Below are 5,197 nucleotides of genomic sequence, written 5' to 3' on the forward strand. Positions count from 1 at the left end.
GAAAGGTCCGCTGACCAGAAGGAACAAGGAAATGTCACCAGCTGATGGGAACAATTTTAATGCAAAATGCCACCTCCTAATGATTGTGCCTTTTGCTGGAGCCGCCAGCAAAAAGACACTTGCATCTCTCCCAGAGGGCAATCGCTGATCAAATAGCTTTGTGAAGCTGCTTCTGGGAACAGTCCCAGGCTCTCAAGTTCTGATCTGGGGCTGGCTCCGATGGTTTATCAAAGTGCATTGGTTGGCAATGCCCACAGCAAGGCCTCCACCCAAGGTTTACAGTTCAGTGAGGCAAGAGAGCAGTACCAGGAAAAAAAACAGACTGGGGTACATGAGGGTCTCAGGATCTCCAGGAAACCCAAGCATCAGAGTGGTTCTGCGCCCTACCACCTCCACCAACATTCTCTCCATCCAAAATGGATCACCACTGGAAGAGACTTAGAAACCATCAAATCCCACATAGGTAACAGAGGCTCAGAGAAGTTTATTTGCTCAATAACACACAGGTAATATGTGTCTAAGGCAGGATTTGAATTCAGATGCTCCTAAGAAAAGGCCTAAGACTCACCACAATAGCAGCAAGGCAAAATACCATAATTGCTATTAGTATATATTTCTGTTTAGAAGAGAATCTGAAGAGATCAAGTAGTCCATCTCCTATGAATGTCTGTCTGTTGCCTTAAATAAAATGTCCCCAGCTATTAGGAATGAAAAACCTTGAGGGATAGATAATTTCTGGGTAACAAATAATTAATTTATTAATTAGGTTTAGGTAATAATAAATTCATGATCAGTGGTTTCTCTATAACCAAATACAATTCATGAGGAGCCTGAAAAATTTAAATAACTCCTGAAAAGGAATTCTCTTGGCAAATGAAAATCAATCCTGTTTGGTGGACATTTAATGAGGAGGTAGGTGAAATGTTTGTAGCTCCTACTGAGAACACAAATAGATCATGACCCTCAGGTGCCTCCAGTAATCTAGATGGAGAGCTATCTCCCCCTAGGCCACACTAGGTGGCTTTCTCCTTCATGAATTGGGTCACTTTAACCTCTAATGAAGGGATATAAGGAATAGGAGCTACTTTCCAAAAGTTAACAACTTGTCCAGACTGGGTTCCATTTATACTCTACAAATGTTGGGTCTCCTGGTTGCATGGGATCTCACCCAAAATTGAAGAGAATATTCCTTGAGGATTAAGATCAATCTCCTCAATCAGCCATTTCCTTCAGAAGTTGACTTTAACAGCCTTACTGAGGAAAATGAACAGAAAATCCTGAATTTCCAATTTAATAACTAGTTATTAATATAGTAGTAAAATAATAATTTATCTCACAAAAATAGAAAAGCCATAACCTCACTCAAATTGCAAGCTTTAATACTACTCCTCCCATCTGAAACTGTCCCCTTATCCCCAACTCAGTCATTCTTTAAGACCCAGAATGTCTCCCATCCACCATGAAGCCTTCCCTACCACCTCAAAGTACCATAGACCTTCTTTTTCTAGTCTGTCTTTGTTGCTCGTGACAGTTTATCCTATGCTGTTAATGATCTTTTCATATGTGTACCTTTTTTAATGTGTTTATTCTCACCAACTAGATTGCAAGCCATTCAAGAGCATAGACTATGTAACATACTGTAGTAGTTTATCTCCTTTATCACATCTATCAGTGTACTGCATATATAATAGATGCTTAATAAATGTATGTTGACTGATCTCACAGCACTTCCAGGTAGAAATTTACTCCTATTGTCCTATCACCAGTCCCTACTACTTATAAGGGTAAATTCTTTTCCTCTTCTCCTATCTAGTAGGCAAATAATTTAATGGAAAGGTCATTGAAACTGGATTCAAATTTCCAGAGATCTGTGTTCAAATTCTAGCTCTTCTTAAAAACCATTCAACTTTGGGCTAAAATCTTCCTGAACCTCAGTTTCTTCATCAGTAAAATAATATGAACTCTTACGTTCCCTTTCAATTCTAAATCTTTGGATCATGGGGCCATAAACTTAAAACTAAGGAGCCATTTAATTTCTGGGGGAAACTCAGAAGCCTTTTACCGAACCCCTTCATTGCCCAGATGGGAAAGCCAAGCCCTGAGAAATTCCATGCCCAGGGTCCTATACACAGTAAAGAACTAAGATCCTCCGATTCCAACCAAGAATGATCTTTTGGTGCAACAAAAGAAATGTTGAGTTTAGCCTTCTATGCATGAAACACATGGGATGCAAATTAAAGACAAAACACTCCTTCCTCTCTAGGGGCTTGTGTTCTACTGGTTGAGGGGGACAGGGAGCAGGAGTCGGGGCATATGATGTGTATGCTGATAATCAGATACAAGATAGCATAAAGAGGAGGAGAATACTAGCAACTAAGGGCATCGGGAAGACTTCTTGTAAGAAGCTGAGCCTGGAAGGCAGGCATGGATTCCAAGAGGCAAAGAGGGAAGCAGCAGCTGCAAATAGGACACTTTGGCTGGAATAATATAAAGTCAGTCTGAAAAGGCAGGTTGGAGGCAAGCAGTCTTTCAATGTCAAGCTAAGGGTTTTATATTTAATCCTAGCTGAAAAGGAAGCCCATGAAGGCTTTTGAGCAAGAGCGTGATCTAGTCAGACCCATGCTTTAGGAGATTACTTTGGCAGCTGTGCTGAAGATGCATTGGGGAGGAAGGAGTCTGGAAGTAGTGAGACCCACTGGGAGGCCACCGCAGTAGTCCAGGGGAGAGACGAGGAGGCTGGTGGTTCTAGGAGTCGTTTTGCTTTTGCTCTAGTGCCTCAGTCTCCTCCGTTGGTCAAATGGAGTTGATAAGTCCTGCCCTTCTTAACCCACAGAGAAAGTAAAGTATTTAGTAACCACAAAAGGCTATATAACTGCAAGCTATTATTATCTGTGGGAGAAATAAAGATTACTCCGCAGGCTGGACACAAACAAGCTAAGGGCACACTGGGAAGCAGTAGGAATTGTGGCTGTCCTCTGTGCCTTCGTTAACAACCTCCTAATGCCCACAACCCACAAGTGCCCTTCCCAGGAGCAGGCAGGGTGAGGGCAGGCCCAGAGCACCCTGGGTAATGCCATGCATAATTGCTAATAAGCAGGCACAACCAAGTTTTAACAACAATTAAAGTTACCCACTGAGAACTTGTCCATTTCTAGGTCTAATGGTTTTTCAGCACATTAAACATGAAAGGGGTAATCAACTTACACGCGCTGATACCCGGGCTACCAACCTGATCTCTGCCTGCTGATGGGCAGGAGCCGGGGATAGGCAGGTCCTTGAAAGGTTCCCAGAGGTCTGGGACGGACCTTATTCCCCAGAGTTTCCCCTTTCTTAGCTCTGATGGGGCATCTATGTAAGATTCAAGGTGAGGTGAAAGGACAGGGAGGGGCTAGGCAGGGGAGCCAAGCTGAGAGCATTGCCACCTCATCAATCCCCCTGCCCCCAGGCAGGAAAGTCCCTCCCAGAACTAGAGTTAACCTCGTTAACTTGTGTGATAGAGACTTGGAATCAGATTATCTTAGAGGAACACTGTCAATATGGAGATGTGAATAGAGCCCAGGCTGCAGTGGAATTCCCTGGAAAAGAGAGGCTGGGCTACTGCTGGTCTTTTATGTTGTTCTGCATTTTCTGTGGCATAAGATAAAAGCTTGCCTATAATGATATTCATCACTACATTGAGGGTTTGTATAGAAAATAGAGCCCTTTTATTCAGCTCTCCAAAGAGCTAGACACAAGCTATAGGCTAAGGTTTCCAGGGGAAATTCTAAATCAGAGCAAAATGAGCCAAAGAGATGAGATTTTGAGACATTCCCCAAGAATGGTGATCAATCCAGAGTTGGGATTCTGGGCCATGGGTTACAGATAGAAATGTGAGTTATTATTATCCATAAAACTCTTAATAGACTAAGTACCACACAATCAGTACCATCAGAAAGTTCTTGCTCATGTCTCACTGCAATTCTTGCTGCTATTCAGCTAATGGCTGCTGCTTGATTTTTAGGGGAGGTGAACGACCGGCTGCATCCTTAAATAACTGTTCACAAGACTGCCGCCTGAAAGTGTCACCCCCTTATTTGTCTCTTCCTAAGGCTTAATGAACTCTGTTCCTCTGAGCCTGAATGGTTGTCTCAACTCTGTAGGAATTAAATTCCTAAATCTTGCCCTGAGTAGATCACTGAATACTAGTTAATTGGAATCTATCCATTTCAAACCTTGTTTCCCTGATTTTTCAAGGCCATCCCTGAGAATCAGACAGGAATCAGATAGGTCAGATGACCACCCCTGGTCCCTGTCCCTCTATCTCTCAATTTAAGAATAAGGAACCTGTCATTCTATATACTTCTATTCCCAGTGCTTATGACATTATTAGATTCTTAATGAATGATTGTTGATAGGTTAATTGATTGATTCTCCTCCCTTTCTGAAGGTAGACTCTTCTAGGCTCAGATACCCCCATTCTCCAGTAGAAGTGTCTGACCCTCAAAAAAAAAAAGAGCCTGGGAAACCCCATGGCTTAACAGCTAAAGCAGGAAGAGGGTGGGGGAGGAGTGGAGGGAGGAGGGAGGAAGCAGTGCTTTTGCTTCTGGTCTTGATTTTTTTTTTAAAGGGGAGGGGAAAAAAAAAGAAGGGGAAAAAAGTGAACATGAGTAATGGGCCTGGAATGAGGCGTTGGAGATAACGCTGAATAATAACACGTCAAAAACTACAAGATGTATTTTTTTTCTTTCCCAGTAGAGTTTCCATTGCACTAATCCATCACTGTAGAGCAGGCAAGATTATGCTTTCCCAAAAAACTCCGGGAGATAAATGTGAGTAAATTAGGGTTTATTATATTATTGGGGGTGATATAATTTCCAAGCAGGGGCCCTTATTAAATTACTTCCGCCAGCACTGACACCTCTGAGGCTTGAGGCAGCTCCACCATCCTTCCCTCCCTCTCTTACTGCTTTGTATGTTAATGACCGTCATCATTGAGTGGGGTGGGGGTCAGGAGCTGGAGTTGTACACTGAGTCATTCCTACCCAGGCTCCCAGGTTCTCTCAGGCCATCCCTTTCTCTTGGTAGAATCACCATCTCAGGGCAAGAACGTGCCCTAGAAATACAACCTAGCAAACTAGACACATCTTGTTCCACCATAATTCACCTAGGCCAGGGGTTCTAAAAGTGTTTCGGTGCCATGGATTCCTTTGGGGACCAA

This window comes from Antechinus flavipes, chromosome 3 (assembly GCF_016432865.1).
Source record: "Antechinus flavipes isolate AdamAnt ecotype Samford, QLD, Australia chromosome 3, AdamAnt_v2, whole genome shotgun sequence".
Taxonomy (NCBI): Eukaryota; Metazoa; Chordata; class Mammalia; order Dasyuromorphia; family Dasyuridae; genus Antechinus; species Antechinus flavipes.